The sequence below is a fragment of the Mus musculus genome, chromosome 17, assembly GCF_000001635.26.
Source record: "Mus musculus strain C57BL/6J chromosome 17, GRCm38.p6 C57BL/6J".
NCBI lineage: Eukaryota > Metazoa > Chordata > Mammalia > Rodentia > Muridae > Mus > Mus musculus.
In genome coordinates, this window is record NC_000083.6 from 69,179,325 (window position 1) to 69,199,295 (window position 19,971).

Here is a 19,971-nt window from a genome sequence, read left to right on the forward strand (position 1 = left end):
TCTTGCTCCTCCTCCAGTTCCTCCTCCTCCCTCTTCTCCTTAAGCTCCTCCCCTCCCCTCCGGCTCCCCCTCCTCCCCCTCCTCCACCTCCTCCTCCTCTCTCTCTCTTCCTTCAGCTCCTCCCCCCTCCTCCAGTTCTTCCTCTTCTCTCTCCTCTGCCTTCTCTTCCTGCTCCTCAAACTTCTCCTCCCTCTTCCTCCTCCTCTCTTTTATCTACTTCAGAACGAGAGTGTATCATACACACATATATGCTTAAATATGCCCAGTACATTTCTAGTAATAACATTAAAGCTTGACATTGTTTCTTCTATGATATGAAACTGGGAATGCAAGACGGGCATTTCTGTCCAAGTGTCATGGCTCATCTTAAGTGTATCTGTAGGCTATTTCCAGGAAAGCCAAAATGAACTTAGGTGTCTCCATTCCTAGCAGCCAGCATTTGGAGTCGTAGAGTCCAGCCATTGCTGTGGGAATGCTAGAGATTCGATGTTGAGTGTTCTTGGTTGACGAGCAAGAGGTAGACTTGGAATATTTCCCGACTTTCCCTTGCAGGTGATTTCAAAGGTCTTTTGGTGTTGGAAAGAGTACATGTCACTTTAGGAGAAAAATCTCTTAGGAGCATCTGAGATTGGCAGGGACAGGCACATGTGTCCATCTGTCCTCCCCCCCCGCCCCCCGTTATCAGGTATTATCCTGCTCAAGAGAGAAATCCTCTCACTGGCAAGCAGAAGACAGGCATACGAGCCCCCAGTGCAACCTTCCTGTAACTTGCATGCTACCAATTGCCCCGAGAGGTCTGCTGTCAAGGCTTGGTACCCAGCTTGGCATTGTAAGGGGTGGGGTGGAAACTTGAGGGCAGCGGTTCTCAACCTGTGGGTATCAATACCTCTGGGGGGGGTTGCATATTAGATATTTAAATCACAATTCATAACTGTAGCAATGAAAACAGATTTATGGATGGGCGTCACCACATCATAAGGAACTGTATTAAAGGACCCCAACCGTAGTGACAGTGAGAACCGCTGCTTTAAGGGGTCCAGGTCATTTGAGGTCTTTATGTCTTTGTAGATGTGAACCCAGAGGACAGTGGGACCCCAACCCCTTCTCGTTTTCGGTCTCCTGGGGCAGATTTGCCCCCCAGTCATTTCTGCCATAATATCTGAGCTCTACATGGAGCCTTCAAAGCAGCTGTACCCAATCCAGATGGGAATCTCCAAAGCCAAGCCCAAATTAACCTCTTCTCTCCAGAGACGATCCTTTGGGGCATTTGATATAGTCACAGAAGGTTAACAGAAATACCCTCACTTCTTTGCCGAGGTTTGACATTTCCCATAAAATAAATGGAGCCACGATTTTGTCTTGTCCTTTGGGGCTTAAGGACCTCACAGCTCAGTGAGTTCCCCGTAATGGACAGGAATCACCTGCCTGAGAGGAACACAGCAGAGCTAGACAAACATAGCAGGTTTCAGGAGCACTCTTCCCTGGATAGCCACTTCAGCCTGAGCCTCAGACCACAGACATCTGCAGGACCAGGAACTTGGGATGATATAACTGTATCTTACCACCTAACTTTGTATCAGTTATTGGCTATTAGGCATCTGGGTTTCCTAAAATATAGGCAGGGGTTCGGTTTTGTTTGATTTTGTTGGTGTTGGGGTTGAACCTACCACAGTGAGCTCTATCCCCAGGTTCATGGTCAGGGCAACAGTAGCTTCTGAGGTGGAAGGTGACACTGAAGCCCAGGCTGCTTTCTGCAGTCCCACAGGGTGTAGTTGCACCTCTGTGGCTTGGGAGGAAGAGGGTAGATCTGCCTTGTGCATTTGTTTCCTAGGACACTCAGGCTGAAAGACCATAGTGGTGAGTGGCTAAGCTGTGTTTTAAAAATACTTTTCCTACATTTTATTTGAAAGACCTACCCAAACCTAAATCTTGCTTCTTCTTTTTTGCTCTGCTATTGTGAACCGGAAGGATTTGGAAGTAGGGTGAGATTGTGGCCTTCCCCTCTTAGTTCATTTTTTTGCTGTGTCATTTCCGCTACTTCTGATGCTGATGTCTGGGAAGGGGAATTACTCGAATCCCCTAGAGGATTGCAGTAACGTGCACAGCCCCGGCGCTGTCTGCATGCTCACATCAGGAGTCTGCACGCTCATGTCAGGAGCTCATGCTATTGAAATTTTTCTTCCCTTTCTTACGTGTTCCGTTCCTCTCCCGTGGGGCTGACCCAGGGTTCACGTCAAGGTGGACCTTGCTGTTGAACAGACTGGTTCATAGGGAAAGGCTAAAGAATTCACATTTTCTATCCAGGCTGAATCCCAAGCAGTGTGATTTCAGCGACCGACCGAGGATTTTTGTAGGGAGAGCTGTAAAGCAGAGACCTCTCTGAGACACCCTGCAGTGTCCATGGCTGCAGCTGGCGGGTCTAATTATAGTGTGGGAAGCCCCTTAGGAATTTCAGAAAGTGTTAGCAAAAGGCCCGAAGCAAATGGCAGCTGTTTGCCTTGGGCACCAGGGAGCCAAAGTCCATGTATAATAAAAATAGCATGCCCTAGCCAGCCTTTGCTGGCCTCAGACACTTACAGAATCACTCTCCTTATGGCTAGTAATTAATAATAGACTGATGGCCAGTTATCAAAAGGGTTGGCTCCAGAGATCTGGGAGCAGGGGGGACACATATTCATCTTTCATAGTTTAATACTGAAAGCATTGGCTTCCCCAGGACACATTAACTTAAAGGTAGCCAAGCAAATAAATATTGCACAAGGTTGTTTGGAATATCAGGATATTACGGGTGCAGCTGTACCCTGCCTGGCCTCATGATGATAACATGAAGGAAACCCCACCTTCTAACATACGATGTGAGAAGTAGTCTGTAATGGTTTTTTGTTTGTTTGTTTGTTTATTTTGAAATAAAGACTCAAACACAAGGACTACCAGCAAAGTGACAATGATTCATTCCCATGAGGAACTACATGCCCAAGTCTTCACAGAGTTGTGTGTCATTTTAGAAAACCATGCTACTTCCAGCTAGGCTCTTGGACAAGCAACCGCCCCGCCTGCCAGCTAAGGTTTTTCCCACAAATGCTGAGAGCGTCATCCCGGCTATGCTTCAAGAAAGGCCGCTGCCACGCTGCCTGCTGATGTTTTCCTCCAGCAGCCACCCATACTTGCTCCTTCTTGTGAGCTCAGCCCCGCCCGAGCTCTTTCAATCTCTGGTGGCTAGTTCCACCAAGCCGCCAATAGACCACCCTGTCTGGTCTTGCTCAGCTCCTGGTCAAAGGCTAGGTGGAGAATATACTGGCCCATCCTCCTTGGCCTCCGCAGTTGCCTGCCCAGGCTACAGACTATTGATGCCCCAAGAGACTTTCATGTCTGCAGCTTCTTATCCTCTCTGCACCTGGTCTTCGTCTAATCCTCTCCATCCCCCTCTTCCTATCCTGCCTGGAAATCTCCATATCTTTGCCCTGCAATCAGCTTCTGCTGTCTTTATTTGGCCAATCAACAATTAGGAAAAATTCATTTAGAACCATATTGTTTTAGTTTTAACTAGTTTTCAGGCATTTTGATAAGCATAAACAAGATATGTTAGTAGTATGCCATGCAAATATAAGACCAGGTCTTCAGGCTTCTCTTCTAAAGAAGGGACAATCACTCTGGATATAAAACCAATGTTTGTGCAGAGGAGCCATCATACTTGTGTATAGATGGGGGAAGAAAATATCAAGGATGTCCTGGTAAGGAGCCTATACTTCCGCCGTTTGTGTAACGTAGCTCCGAGCTTGGTTATAGTTTCGAGTTGCTCAGAACCAGTACAAGAGCATTTCATTCCATTTGCTATCGGCATCACATGCAAACGTGTATTAGCTATTAGCGCAGCGCCAAGGGGAGATGAGCCTTACAACTGAGCGCAGGTATTGCCAGATGTTTGGGCGTTCTGTTTCAGCTGAGATGGGGCTGGAAATCAGAAGAAGTGTTCCACACTGAAATAATCACTGCGTGAGGGTTGATGTCATCTCTGTGGCCGCTGAAGGTTGTAATTTAATACACAAGACATGCTGGGAGAGATGCTCATTTTCTCCCACTTTCGCAACCTTGTAATTAGGCCTCTGCTTCTTCGTTGACATGAATGAAGTACTTATTACTTTTTTAATGGATATGAACTTAAAGTTTAAAAACGTGACTTTAGTGGAGTGGGAAAGGATTGGTGAGCCTCTGGCTCTAACTGAGGAGCAATGAGCAGTTGATCTGGCAGGGAGGTCTTTGAAAGGTGTGGCTCCTGGTAGATGAACCACATCCAGTGGATGCCCCACCCAGGAGCATATAGGAATACAGATTGGAGTTGTTGAGTTCTTTCTTTTTAAAAAGGAAAAGGTTGGGAGGATAGGGGTCGGGAAGTGTTATAGGCGGATATAATTAAAGTACATTATATGATATTTCAAACAATTGATTTTAAAAATTGGAAAAAATGAGACTTTAGCTTTGCTTCATCCTATTTTATTATCAGATTATCAACTTGGTTTCTGTATGTATTGGGTTAAGAACATTATACATAAATAATAAGTAATATCTGGTACCCGAATAATATGGGCTATTGATTTTTAAAGAATTTGTATTGCCTCTATATCCTTAAAAACTGGTGATTCTTATTTGAGTTTGTGAATATGACTGATAATCCCCATTTATAAATCCAAGGTACCAGGAAATTAAGTTAGTTACCCTAAGTCACACAGCTAATTGCTGAGGTGGTTGATTTCCAGTACTCTGACAACAGGGTTCAGGCTTCTGGTCTACCCTGACAAATCTCCCAGGAGTATAAACTCGGAGCACCACAGAGGAAACAAACAAGAGAAAGGGCTGATCATTTTTCCCCACTACCTTGTCTCCATCATACCAACCCACATTTTCTCCTTTTCCAGGTATTTCAGACTCAACACAAATACAACCATCTTTATCTTCACTCTCTTTGTAAAATACATAGCCTTCTTCTCCATTTCGGCCCCTTAGTGCAGACAGTTAATCTACTGTAGTGATAACCCACATCTCTTTAAAGGTCTTTAAAAAGACATCCATTTCTTACTGGACTCTATAGGCGTCAGGGCTTATAAAGGGCCTTTAGTTACTATAATAATGGGGAATGGGAGTCAGTGTGACTAGTAAATGTGGCCCTTCATGAAAAGAAAAGAAAGAGAAATGTCTGGGAGAAGGTACTGTGGTTCTCTACCTCAGTTTCCTTAACAGGGAGGTGGAGTGTACCACTCATCAGAACAGGGAGGTGGAGCTCACTGCTTATTGGAACAGGGAGTCGGGGCGCCCTGCCCATGACAACATAGAGGTGGAGCACACTGTGTATCACATAGCCAGACACCCCAAGATGTCCTGAATCCATGACAGTCTGCGGTTGTTTTTTTATTTTTTAATTAGGTATTTTCTTCATTTACATTTCCAATGCTATCCCAAAAGTCCCCCATACCCTCCCACCCTCTCCTCACCCCCCCCCCCAATTATTGGCCCTGGCGTTCCCCTGTACTTAGGCATATAAAGTTTGCAAGACCAATGGGCCTCTCTTTCCACTGATGGCCGACTAGGCCATCTTCTGATACATATGCAGCTAGAGACACGAGCTTGGGGGCGGGGGGTACTGGTTAGTTCATATTGTTGTTCTACCTATAGGGTTGCAGATCCCTTTAGCTCCTTGGGTACTTTCTCTAGCTCCTCCATTGGGGGCCCTGTGTTCCATCCAATAGCTGACTGTGAGCATCCATTTCTGTGTTTGCTAGACCCCACACGTATAGCCTCACAAGAGACAGCTATATCAGGGTCCTTTCAGCATAATCTTGCTAGTGTATGCAATGGGGTCAGCGTTTGATGGCTGATTATGGGATGGATCCCTGGATATGGCAGTCTCTAAATGGTCCATTCTTTTGTCTCAGCTCCAAACTTTGTCTCTGTAACTCCTTCCATGGGTGTTTTGTTCCCAATTCTAAGAAGGGGCAAAGTGTCCACACTTTGGTCTTCGTTCTTCTTGAGTTTCATGTGTTTTACAAATTGTATCTTATATCTTGTATCTTGATACTGCTTTTAGCCTTTTTTTTTTTTTTGTGGGTGGGACCTAGCCGTGGAAAGTATGGGGAATGGGGAACTCAAAGGTTTATCTTCCACCGTTTGGAACGGTGGTGGTGATGACAACCACCCCATTCTCCTTGCTTTCTAAAGGTCCCCTTATTTTCACATGCATGTAGTCATCTAGGCCCAGATCTTCCTTCTCCTGCAGCACAGAAACCCACTCTTCACTAGTCTTCCTTCCATTACTTTTTCCCAGGTCTGTTCCCTCTTCCATCCTTCTCTTTGTACCAGTGTGCTCTGTCTAAATGCCAACCAGGGATGTGCTGCTAGCACACTCAGCTGAGCCTGTCTGGGTCCTAGCACTGACTTTATAATGAAGTTAAGTAGCACACATTTAACTATGTAATAGCAAAGCCTTTCCTGAGATGAAATAGAGGAGTCCTTTGTCAGCTCCTGGCCATTACTTTAAAATCGAGGTTGCCATACCAACTTTCTATGACTTTCCTATTAGAAACATATGAAGTATAGTGGAATTGTGCGTTCTAGTAGTAATCCCCAGGTTGGGGATTACTTGTTTGCATGTAGGTTTTAATAATTGGAGTATATAACATATTTAGTGATTAAAAATTAAAAACAGGGCAAATTGAAAATGAAATATCAGAGCCTTGCATGCTTAGGATGTAATATATAGTGTACAGATCCCCTCAGGATCCATGGAGAGAATTCCAAAATCCACAGATGTAGAACCCCCTTGCATGAAATGATTAACTGATTTTTTAAAATAACCTGTGCACATTCTCCAGACTCTGTTAAATCGCCGACAGATTGCTCATAATACCTGATAGAGTGCAAATGTGTAGTTCGGACAGAAAAAGCCACATATACTCTTCACAGATACAGTTTTTGCTCATGGTGTTTTTAACAAGTGGTGGGTTGGGTGCGCACATTGAGTACCTGTGGCTAGTAAAGACCCGCGGTGTGTATTTCTCAATGATGGATTACCTGAGTGTGGATGACTATGGGGGAAGGGTGTGGGCAATAAGTGACAACTTCACTTATTGATAAATAACAACTTCACTCTGTCAGAGCAAGGCTGGATGAGAGCCCACTCCCTCTCAGCAAGCGAACACTGACTCTTCGCAGTGCTCTGGATGAGGAGGGCAGAGTACCCTCCCCACATGCAGGTCAGGGTCAGCTCACTCACTTCTGAGCTCTTGGGATTCCTTTTCTACTGGTGTGATTATAGAGTGCCAGCCCAGATACAAGAAAATGAGTGCCTTCAATCCATTTCCAAAGTCCTCGCCATCTTTCTTCCCAGCCCGTCATACTTGTGTTTATCAGACCTCCATGATCTGTAGAGATGGCTGCCGCAGACTGACTCAACTGTAACTAAAGGGCTTAGGAGTGGGAGGAACTCATTTATAGTCATTTGTAGTATCACACACACACACACACACACACACACACACACACACACCATTGCAAGGCAAGGAGTTTTTGCCTTGAAAGTCATGAGTGGTGGTTGGGATCAGATGGAAACCCAAGGTCTCCTTTATGAGGGCTCAGTTTTCAGAAATCTACAAGGAAATCTTGTATGCCAAGCCATTTAGATCATTTAAGAGGTATTTCTTAACATTATACAAGTGTCTGATAATGAACATGTGGAAAGTGTCTGGGGATGAGGGGAAGGACTGGGACTGGGAGCCTTGTGCCTGTCACACACAGGTTTTACCAACGAGCTCCACCCCAGCCCACAAAGCATTGCCTTAATTACTTTCCGGGGCCTTTGCCTGGTGACACCTTGAAACTGGGCCTTGATGGCTAGGTTGACCCTCATATCCTTCTCTGAGAAGCAAAACCTGCATTCCCTCAGAACCATCTTTGTTGTCCTAGTTAAGCCAGCTGTGTGAGCATTGTAGCATTCGCTCTGTCTTACCTGGTCTGACTGTCTCACAGACACGTTCTCAGTAGCTCCGACTGTTACTAAGTGCTGTCTGATGTGACAAGTAGATGCCACAGTAAAACGGAATGGGGGGGGGGCATCCAGATGACAGAAAGCAAAGGGCAGATTTGCAAAAGCTTTGGAACAAATAAGAAACTTCAGTGGACTGAATGTCTCCTGAAGGTGTTAGGACTATGTAAATGTAAAAATGGAGAAGCTGTGACATTGTGCATTTCTTTCCCATTACCAGGGGGGAGGGTACATCTTGGGAGGCAGCAAGGATTTTGTTGTTGTTTGTTGATGCCTCTGGGAAGGTAAACGAAGAAGACAGCTTATTTTCTGTATAGATACGAAGTAGGCCCTGGTATTTAGAATTTTCGTAGTTTGTAGCCCTAATTCGTAGAAGATTTATTTTCATTGTCGTCCTAGCTAATCAGGGGATTCTTGCACCCAGGCCAGCCTATACTGAACTGTTAACCCCTTCTGAGATGGTCTTGGAGTAAGGTAATTATGTCCCAAGCCCAGCCTTTCAGGGGTGATGTCTAGGCAGGATGCTGAAGATGACAAGTGCCCCAAACTGACAGACGCTGCTGTTATTGTCCTGACATAGCTACACCCAGAGTTCAACCTGTCTCATAATTTAATTCACATTAACTATGATCTGATCGTGTTATCACATGTGATCCTTACAGCCTAGAGAGTGCTGGAGAGTGCACAGTATTTCATTAATTTTAAAGAACCTGACCCCACTCGTTATTTGGTTTAACAAGATGTCCATCTTTTTCTCATTAAGACTGGCATAAATTCTATCCAGGAGATGGTCCCAGGAGACAGTCTCCTGCTCTAAAAATGGCAGCCATTAGCTGGGCGCTTCCTGTGCATATTCCCATGTCAGGTACCACTCTGCACGCGTGTATCAGTTCAAGATGTATTTCATCTGTGTTTTACAATTGATAAAAATTTGATTTTTAGAGAGCTAGCATAAGGCAAACTCACACAGCTGCCAAGGGACAGAGCTAAACTTTGAGGACAGTCTGTTAAGTGTGGCCACCTGTAGAAGGGTGACAGACATGAATCTGCCAGTGACTGATGAGGGTTATCGTTGCTGTTTTAATGTTTGTCTTTGTTTTTGCTTGTTAATCGTCTGAAAGATGGGGCTCACCCCTAATTGCTTAAAGTCACATGTCATCTATGTTGAGTGCTAGTGAGCTTCTGTGGTCCCTTCGGGTTTTGTTTCAGGGCTAATACGCTCTCTTTAGCCCTCAGACAAGCATTCATTCCTAAGGGTCAGGGTTTGGGACGGATGATTCATTCTTTAAAGTGATTTTTTTAGAATCATAAAGACACGTGTGCCTCCTTTCTTTAATTGGAATGAAGTGTTCCTGCTTAGCTGTCTCTGTCTGGAGCACTCAAGACCTCCATGCACTGGGACCATTTAGTACTGTGCAGGTATTTTTAATGCCAGTTAGCCAAGGCTATGCTATAAGTCTGTCTGGTTTCATTCAGTCCCATTATGCAAACCATCATGAAGGTTCCCTGCATTTGGGAGCCATCCTTACATGTAGGGAGGTGGATTAGGCAGTTAAGGCCTGGACTTGGGGGGCCTTCATTCCATCAGTTAGCCCTGTTTTAAGAAGACCTGGAAGGATCTATCTGGTTGAGAAATGTCTCTACCTCCACAGGATATCAGAAGTATGTAGCCCTGCCTCAATTCCATGATGCTGGCCCTAGAGTGTGGGTTGTGGTCAATGACTGAATGTGCTGTCATCCACAGAGGGCCAACAGTTCCCCACCTCTCAGTTTTACCATAAGTGAAATGAAACCATGACAGCTATCCTTGATGCCCAATCAAAGGCGTGTACTGGTCAATGGCTTAGGTTTCAGTACGTGGTTACTTATCTCTGTTGCTCTCTATCTGTGGAGACACAACACATCCCATCATGGCAGGACCAAGAGGTGCTGTTTCCCCGGGGCCTTCAGGAAGAGAAGAGAGAAAGGGCAAAAATTAGGCTTCAGAGACTAGTCTCCACCTCAGGAAGTCTCTCCACATTGTGCCACCTTGGAGATCAGACATTAATCATGGAGGTGTCTGGTGCAGGATTGTGGGTAGTTGCTAGAGGAGATGGCCAAGTGAGGAAGTCCAGTTTAAGGAAAAGGGATTTGAAAGCCAAGACATGGGGGACTGCGGTAGTGATGGTAAAGATGTAGTGTACCATTTGTGGTAAGATGGTCACTCTTTTTTAGGTGTATTTGAAGGGTGTGCTGCAGGATATGCTGAAGGCCAACTTGTAGCACGAGGAGATGAAGTTGTGGGATTTATGTGTGCTTTGTTGCTTTGAGTGTACATTGCTCTAAGACCCTGGAAGCACGCAGGCGGTGATGGAGGGACTTGGGTAGTTAGTTAGTTTGAGATAGCACTGGGGATGTAAGAGTTATTCACTCAGAGGTTCTGCGCATGTAGACTTAGTCCTGAATGATCAGAAATTCTAATAGGGCTTGAGATGCCTCTGAGCTGATGGCCAGAACATTATCCTTGGCATGCCTTTAACCTTCTCTGCTTTGTTCCATTCGCTGTGTGCTGCTGCTGAGTTTGTTAACAAAGAGATAAATAGGATTCGCTTCAGAATTCCTCAAACGAATTAAAACTCTAATTATTTCCATACAGAGTAACTTGGTAGTAGAACACATTAGTAGCTAAAGGTTTGTTGAAGAAGTGTGGAGGGGCTGGGGACATGCCTATCTATGAAAGCTGGACATGATAACATGTTTGCACCCCACAGAAAGGGATGGATCCCAGAGGCTCACTGCCCAGCCAGCTCAGCTGGGTTCAGTACAAGCTCAAGCTCAAGGAGAGACCTTGTCTTAGGAATAAAAGTGGAGAAACAGTTGAGAAAGTCATTCCAATGGCAACCTCTGGGTAAACAGTCTGTGTGTGTGTGTGTGTGTGAGAGAGAGACACACACACACACACATAAATGTATACAGATCACAGCATGCATGTGTACTGTATGCATATAAAGTGATATAATTTTGACTATTACTCGTATCTAATAAATGTTTTACTAATTTGTTTTTGATAATGTAATGTCAAAAACACAGCCCCTACCTTGAAAGGGATAAGAAATAGTTTATTCTGGAGCCAAATATGAGTTGTTACCATGGCCTCTGAACAGTTACTGAACTTCCCCCCCAAAATTCCCGTTGCAGTGTTTTAACAGGTTCATGAAGTTTTGATAGTAAAAGGTAAGGTCATAAATCAAACCCTTATGGAGACACGGGTGGGAATTCAGGGAGGCATCTGATACAGGGCGTGCGTTCTATCCGGTGACATCCTCGGTTTGGGGCTCATGAAAGCTGGTCGTCTGTCAAACTAATACATCCCAAAAGTTTCATGTGATAATCACGGGGACATTAGTTAGGCTCAGATGGGCCGTAAGTAGCTGTTAAAGAGGCTAGAGAAGGTTCAAGATAATTTGTGACTAGGGGTTGGACTTGCAACATTCTAACCTCTCACACCTGTGGAGTTCATCAGTCAGCCATTGTAGAATATAAAATGTAAGGTGTGGCTTTCTGGGGGAATTTCAGCTCATATGTTCTTTGGATTATCAAAGTATTATTTTACAGAACTCCTGAAAAAATATTGGCGTTTTTTTGTTTTGTTCAAAGTATTTTGAATATTATTTTTCTAGTATAATTTTAAAATGATTTAAGTATATTCAAAGATTTTTCAAATATAATTTTTACAAAATAATTTTCACATTATTTATTTTTCAAAATTAATGAGGAAAATCCCATGGTGTGATCCTCTTCTGCACTTTTGGCTGATAACTGAATACCCCCTGTGTTGTGGTCCTCAGAACCAACAGTACCTATCTCTTATCCTTCCAGTTTTTCCTTGAACAGCAACATCCTTCCTTTGCAGTTTTTTTCTGCACTAGACACTGGGAAAAGCAAACACTCCTTCCCTACTGTGTGCAAACCCCTTAGGATGGTAGATCTGTAGAAGGAGTCAGTACACTGATTCCCTACTGTGTGCAGACCCCTCAGGATGGTGGGGTGGGTGGAAGAGTCAATGCAGTCTCATGTGCTGCCCATAAAGGATTTGCCTAGACCAACTTACTTTCATGTTAACATCTCAAATAGTCAAGCTCAAGAATTTAAACTCATTTTGTTGTGAAAAATACAGTAATTAAGGAGTGTCAACACAGGAAAGGTGGCACATTTTGCTGTGATAAGACATTAAACAAAGAACTAAGGAACCCACAAGAGAGTTCTAGAGAGGAGCTGCAGGTCAGCCTGTCACTTTTCCCTCAAATGTGGTTTTTGGCTGTAAGAGTTTGAGTTATTGACTTGAAAATATGTGGATTTGAACATTGAAATAGCTATTTATTGGCTTAGTTGCCCATTGGAGAAAAGTAATGTGAACAAAATACTTCACCTTGTAGCTGCTCGATCATTTTTTTTTCCAGTATCTTGTGTGAGAAAGCCAGCCTCTAGAATCAGGATAGCAGCAGGTAGCTTCAATCACAAGCCACTGCTTAATAAGCTGAGTTCCCTTCTAGGCAGGAAGAAGATAGGAACTGGACTTCTTTCCTAAAGTGTTCCTGACCGCCGATTTCAGGTGTGAATTGGGAGCCTTCTCGGTGGTGGTGGAGACCCGACACAAACCACCCTGGACGAGGGAATCCTCTCATCTGAGCCTCCAGAGAACTTGACGAGGTGCCATGTGTAAACAGTCTCATCTGTATGCCAGCGAGCTCTTTATAAGAACGCGCTGTATAGTCTCCATCCATCTATTGTAGCTAGCAGGGAGATAAGAGGGTGCATGATCGTAAAGTCAGAAGAATTAAACCCTTGGCCTCAGACTCATCTTGAAATTTGAAAAACTCAGTTGTCTGTCTGACCTTCGGAATGTAGAACAGTCTAACACGATGGAAGGACTCCCCATTTCCTCTCTCTGAAGGAGCCTGATAGTTGCAGTTGTGATGTTAGGCCTAAGAGGCACTGTACCGTAGAACATCTGGAAAGACTAAATTCTGTTCATTTGGCTTTGGGATCCAGCGAGTGGCCTGGAAATTTTAAGGCTGAGGGTGACTGAGGCAGAGGAGCGTATTGTGGGGAAAGGAACTGACGACTGGTAACCCGTATTCATTATGGCTCAGATCAGTAGACCAATGGCAGCCAAGGGCTTGGGGTCAGCCTGACCTGGAGGTGGTTTTCCAAGATGTCTTTAGTGTCACTTAGGCAGCATTTAAGCTACTGGAGGCACCATATCCAAATGTTAGTCCTTTTGAATACTTAATGACCACCACCACCACCACACATGATCTCCGTAAGAACTAAATAGAAAAGAGATCGATTTTTTTAGGATTTTATACACATCTAGCTCTTTGCAGTAGGAGTAGCTTTTTCCTGTTTATTGATTTAAGGAAATGTTGGACATGACACACAGAGCATCAGGACTACTGCCTAGAGATGTGACGTTTGTCTCGTTTGTCTCGGAGTCCCTGGACAGCCCTTTGCTCTGCTTTCTTTCTTTGTTTCTTTTGTTTCTAATTATCACCATGTGTCCTGACTGAGACCAGTTTTGGGGGGTGTGCAGGATGCTTACCCTTAGGAGATAACTGCAGAGATCAAAGTCCCGGGACTGGATGTGCAAAGAGCCTCAGAAAGCAGGCAGGCAGGCTAGCTAGCTGCTTGCTCTGCCTGTTGTTTGAATTAACAGGGCTCCAACAGTGCTGGAGGCCCTTGGTGCTGTTGTGTTTGTGAGAGGAGGGAAGCAGACTGCTCTTTGTGCATTCATCCTTCAGGCTGGACTTGCTGGAAAAGCTCTTGTGGGCAGAAGGGAGCTAGACTCACAGGTTAGTGGAGGCAGCCATCTTTGTTTTGTTTTTCTTTAGTGTTGACCTTTAATCTAGGTTCTGCCCCACAGTTACCTGGCAACAGCCTGGTGTGCCTGACTCACTATGAAAGGGGCTGGTTGCTCCCTCCTTATTCTCTTGCTCTTGTTCTCTCCTCTTGTTCCTGCTACCCCCTCCCCATTCCCCTCCCTATCTCTTTCCACCTGCTCATGGCCAGCCTCTACTCTCTCTCCCTCTTCCTCCCTCGGTTTCCCTCCCTCCCTCTCCCTCCCCCATTTCACTCCCTTCCTTCCTTTCCCTCTCCCTCCCTCTCCATTTCCCTCTCTCTCCCTCTCTCTCTACTTCTCCCTCCCCTCACCCCCTCCTTTCTCTCAGCTCCCTTCCCCATGCCCTAAATAAACTCTATTTTATACTATACTGTCCTGCTGTCCTGTGGCTGGTCCTTCAAAGGGAAGGGATGCCTCAGCATGGGCCTGCAGAGGCACCCCCTTCCCCCACACCTTAATGCACTCCAACAATTCTTTCCTCCTTATCTTTTTATAAAAAACAACCCTTAGCACCCTGGGATGAGGCAGCATCCACTCATCAGCATCATGACCGCAGGTCCTTAGGGGAGATACTGCTCCCCTCCCGTTGCTCTTCTTAGTCTTAACCTTCTCCCTGTCCTTCAACCTAGCGAATTAGGTGAATGAGAGACCATTCCGAAGCAGGAGAAGCCCCTGGGAGGAAGAGCTCTTATTGTTGGGTTGGGGATGGGGGAGGGGTGATGGCTTTATAGAGCCTGTTGTAATTTACTCCTTCTTTGTTTCTCTGTGCTTCACACCATATTCCTCACGGATGCAAAGTCAGACACTGCGTAATAGAAAAACATGCTCCTGAATTAAGGTGCCAAACTTATCTTTTTTGCTAATAAGTTCTTCCCAGATAGAACTGGGTAAGAGTGCAGGGAAGTGGGCTGTCTCCATCTTGCACCTCTTAAAGGATTCTGAGCAGTGGGGTTGGACAGAGGTGACCCCTGACCTCTTGCCTGCTAATTCTCCCTCTTGTAGCTGAGTAAAATTTAGCCTTCTCAACTTAGAAGCTTAGACCCACTGCAGTGAAGTTCAGGGGTGTGTTGGATCTGGAACTAGGTGTTGTCATTCATGTTTTCTTTAGAAGCAACTATTATGATCGTATGTTTTTTAAAAGGAAAACCTATGGCAGAATCCTGAAGGTTTACCCTCACACCTCTTATGAGGCAAGATGGTAGGGCTTTGTGATTTCACATCTGGACTTAAAGATAATTGAGTACTAGGGAAAATAAGCTTTAAGGCAAATATATAATTTTACCAAAGGTTTGATTGGCTAATGCTTGAGTTGTTAAGTAAAAAGGATCAGGTAGCCCTATGAATCAGTGGCAATACAGATGAACATACAATCTAGTAAGTGAGGGACACTGTCTAGTTCTGCAATAAAAATGAATAGATGGAGAGAGGGGCTGGGGGGAGGGAGAGCTACGCTGATGGGAGCAGAGATTAGGTTTCTCTCTGGACTAGCCTTGTCAAACATGTCATTTAAACACTGTCCTATGTGAATTGTACACAGACCTAGCTCTATTAAAGAGACATGTGTATTCCACAGCTGTCACAGTAAGCTTGGAAGAGCATACGTCTCCCCTGTGACCAGCTGCCCTTTCATTCATGGGCACAACTCCCTGGTAAGCGGCAGGAACCTCACAAAAGGCAGCCCCTGAAGAGCCAGTGTCCTTGGTCTCCCTTTTAGGGAACCAAGGAGCTGCCTTTGACTTAGAGGCAGTTTTTTTGTTTAAAGACTAGTTGAGAACTGAACCCCCTAGTGTTTAAGTTATACTGTATACATTGAAGGAATAACAACAGTTTTTTTTGACAGTTGCTGTCTCTAGTTTATCCACTGACTCTTTTCAGGATTTAACTCACCATAAAGAGTTTGCTGTTATATATTTTATCGTGTTCTGAAATTTCTATTTTGATTTAATGGGTTCTTCATAAAATCTCCAGAATGCTGTTAACTGGTTGCCTTTGGGTAAGGGAAATAAAGTCATTGTCGATTCTGATCTCCATTTCAGGGCTGGGGAATGCTTATGATTTGTCATAATCATAGATAGCTGTCAGGAAACAGAACCCAAGTATTCGTGTTAGCATCGAAAAATACAGATTTTTTTTTTTTTTAGCCACCACTTTCTAATTAATTCCAGGAACAACTCCTTAAGTGTTCCTGCTGTATATTGAACTCCGTGTTAAAATGAGAAATAGAAATGAATTGTAGAATAACTATGCCCCGGGCTGGATGGGAGGGATTTGTTCTACGTCTAGTTCAGAGCAAGACAGAATAGGTATGTCCACAATCTAGGAAATTAAAGCCATTGGTAGCCCCAGAGATATGACCTGACTGTGAATAGTAACTGTTTGGGATGCCAGTGTTAGAATCGAGCAGAGTCATGTTAAGTCGTTGGTTTTGCCCAAAGATTTGGTCCATAGCATCCCATCCATCCCCCACCTTCCCCAGCAATGCTACACCCTTCATCCCTGCCCCACCCCACTCCCACCCTACCCCACAAAGCTATAGCAGGAATGTGGATTGGCCTTAGGCACATGCTGCGGCCTGTGCCTCCTGTGCTCCATGACCTGGGTGGCATTTCCCGTCCTTTGGATGGCTGCCATTGCTGTTGCCTGCTATCTGGTTTCTTTCTGCTAACTTCCATCCTTTCAAAAAGCCAAAGAGACCTGTGAGAGTGTCCAGAGAGCTCTCTTTACCCACTTCAAATGCTTCTCGATGTTTATGAAAGAACCCAGCCTCGGAATGCTGGGCGTGGCCTCTGCTCCATCTTCTCTGCTGCTCCCTCTTTCCCACACCCTCCTCCTCCCAGCGACTCTACACTTGTTTTGAGACTGGACCACAGCAAGTTCATTTCCCATAAGGCCTGAGCCCCAGTGTACATTGTCTTAACCCCACACCTATCATCACGTAGAGGATTCTTGATATCTGAATGTTGCCTAAATGACCCCTCCCCCTGTATAAAGCCATCTCTATCCACTCAACTAAAAGTAGCCAGCGTCTACTTTAACTGGTCGACTTGAAAACATCCACCCCTTGCAGACTAAGTGCATTTTCTCTTTCTCCTTCAAATAGAAGGCCGGCTCTATCAGAGCAGGGAACTCATAAGGCTTTATCCCGGAGTCGGAACAGCTGCTCTGGGAATCCTCATGGAAGGAATGTACTCATATCATACACTATGTAGGGGAGAAGCTGATACCAAAATCTGCTTCTCTGTTTCTTGACTATGTCAATAAAGACAGCAGAAGCCGATCGTTCAGTGATGGTAAAGAGGTGGGATTTCAGGGTCCTAGGAGGGAGAGGAGGGAAAGAGATAGAGGAAGGGCTTTTTGGTCAGGCTTTGGAGAGAGGAGCCCGAGCCATGTAAGGTCTGGGGGCTACTAGACCCAGTGGAAGATAGCTGATGAGTGCAGAGCAACCGATTCTTTTCACCCAGCTATTGAGTTATCTGGCTGGTTTTAAAATATTAAGGGTGCCTGGTGTTTTCTGTCTGCAGCGACTCAGGTGGGCAAGAGAAAAGGCATAGCCTGGGCGGCTGTTAGAGGATTGGTGGAGCTAGCCTGGAGTGGTTGGTGGGTGGGCCTAGGAAAGCGTGAGCTAGGGATTGGTGGAGCTGACTGAGACCAAAGCGGTCATTGGCTGCTTAGCGGAGCTAGCTTGGAGAGGTTGAGTGGGCTCAGGCAGAGCTCTCAAGAAAGAGCAAGCGTGGATTTAAAATGACACGCAGCACTCTAAGCAGGGATGGGGGCAGTATTTATAACCTCCTCCGCTGATTCTCCTCCGCCACAGAGCAGGTGTGTTGGTCATTGTGACCGTGTGTTGTGTGTTCTCCTTTAACTAGCTCTAATGTGGTATGTGCAGCGTCCCCTCCCAAATCTCTGCTGTCCAGTAGTCCATAGCGTGGACACCTCGGTGCCAGACGGAATACACAGACGCAAATATCCTCAAACGAAATGTGACCGGCTACCCTCCCTATAGACTTGAATCCAAAAAGTTTTACCCATCAGGAACCTCTCCTTTCGAAAACTAGGGTTCCTAACCTCTTGTTAAAGGTTCCTTGTGGCTCGGATCACCCTTTCAGAAGAGGAAAGGTCTGTTTTATTGAAGTGTATTTAGGCGACTTGTGGAAACAAACAGGGAAGATAGGAAATTTTACACTTTAAAATCTGGCATCAGTTGGATATAAAAATATAAATAGTAGGATGTCCGTCACGCTTACATAGTTATTGTATGTTTTTAAATATGCGGATGAATATTGAATCTGTTTCTGCTCACCCGTAGATCTAAAAACTTTTTAATTTGAAAAGCTAACAAGAAATACAGAAAAGGAACCAGTTTTCTAATCTGCTAGGTACAGGGATGTCTTCCAGTGTCCCCCCATTGTCTGTGTATTATTTCAGTGAGCTGAGTGAATCTTAGTGGGCTCAAACAGTTGAGGACACTTTAGTCAACCTGGGCAGTCAGCTGACCTGGGCAGTGGAATAAGGCTGGCCTTCTTAGCAGCTAGGATGTTAACAATTGCCTGTCCTGGGGAGCATGTGCCTTGGGCCTAGTCAGAAGGATCAGCTGGTGCCATCTGACCTAACTTACAGAAATAACTTTCTTCAGCCTCAGGCTGTTCCCACCACACTGTCTCTTGGTAAATGAAGAATTTTGGAGTTTTAGAACAGAAAGGAAAACCAAAATCTGTTGAGGTCAGAGAACCCACAGCATGGGTGGTTCCATACCTCGGAGGTCTCCTGACCACTTTGCGCCCTCCAGCTCTGTCACCATACCCCCCTCATCACGGTGCCTCCCTATGACATTTTTAATCCCCCGTTGATCTTTCTGAAGTAGACTTTGACTTTAATGACATCTAATGTTTAAAACTAGCAACTTTGTTAGGGACTGAAGGTGAGTGGGTCTCTATCAAGTGTGCACTGTTTGACACGGAAACCTTTCCTGCCTCCACAGATCTGTTGAAAGTCCCCTCCCTGGGCTGAGCCCTAGCATGACACAGGGATTGCTTGGTCTCTGACTTTACCATTCAGAGTGGGTGTTCTTGAAGCAGAGGAGTGATCTATCTATTTACTTACTTGTTTGATCTGGGTTAACTTCTCGGCTTACAACACCAACTTGCAGGCATAACATGGCTATAAAATCGTCTCCCTGTTGGGAGGTGTTAGCATTCGTCTTCCAAAAGTTTGCAGCAGCCATAGTTGTGGTGACTTTTGACTTCGAGCTTCTTCATAAAAACTCCATCTCTCAACCTCTTGCGTGATCTTTATATGTCAGTCAGGGCTCTTCGAGTTGAGATATTGGTGTATATGACTTATATGTAATGTGTGTGTGTGTGTGTGTGTGTGTGTGTGTGTGTGTGTGTGTGTGTGGTTTCGCGCTTGTGTGTGCGAGTATGTACTTGTGGATGGGTGTGTCGGGATTGTCCCTGCTGTTAGCAATAGGCAGTATGTCCACTGTCAACTGTTATCATTTGTGGAGATAGGTGATGAGCAGCCCCGTGTGTGGCTTCTGTGCAGTTTGAGGAGTAACTTGCCCGCTGCTGCCCATCACACCATTTGGTCTGCTTTTGCACTGAAGTGTGGCAGACTCCAGCTGGTCCCTTTGATCTGTTGGTCCTCATGGCTGCCACAGTGTTGTCAGGGACAAGTGAAGTCTTGGGATAAGAACAGAAAGCTTTACACAGCTGCCCTTGCTTCTTAGCTCCCTCCTCCCTTGCTACACAGTTGCCCCCATTCACCTCTTGTCCCGCCCACAGCAGACTCTGGCCTCACACAAGGACCTGTGATCTTCATCTGCCTTTACCTGACTGGCAGTCTCTGCCTTTAACTCCTTCCTGTCTGCCCTCTGTCACTTCTTTAAACAAAGCTCAATAGGCAATGTGTGACCTGCATTAAAGTTCTGGGTAAGGAGGAAGGGAGTGTTGTGAACCCAGTGGAGGCCATTTGTTGAAGTGAGTATAATAGAGATGTAACAGATTGGGGACTGAATGGTGGCAGAGATACCTGTTGGATAGAGGCAGTCAAAGGTCTGGATGCA

At 45.2% G+C, this 19,971-nt stretch overlaps 1 protein-coding gene across 29 annotated transcripts in view, besides 1 other annotated feature; it reads left to right on the top strand.

Moving 5' to 3' along the window:
• Epb41l3 (erythrocyte membrane protein band 4.1 like 3) overlaps positions 1-19,971 on the top strand; it is a 214,345-nt gene that overhangs the window by 103,678 nt on the left and 90,696 nt on the right. The window contains exon 1 of one of the 29 annotated variants that reach the window (XM_006523614.4): positions 12,732-13,863. The exons of the other annotated variants lie outside the window; for them this stretch is intronic. The gene's annotated coding sequence lies outside the window, so the exon portion shown is untranslated. Of the gene's footprint in view, positions 1-12,731; positions 13,864-19,971 lie in introns of those variants that run through there. 29 annotated transcript variants of the gene reach the window in all.
• Positions 1,300-3,173: an enhancer, noted in NCBI's record as "VISTA enhancer mm1658". NCBI's record gives its function as "enhancer in: tail[6/8]" and the evidence as "EXISTENCE:transgenic organism evidence [ECO:0001131][PMID:17130149]".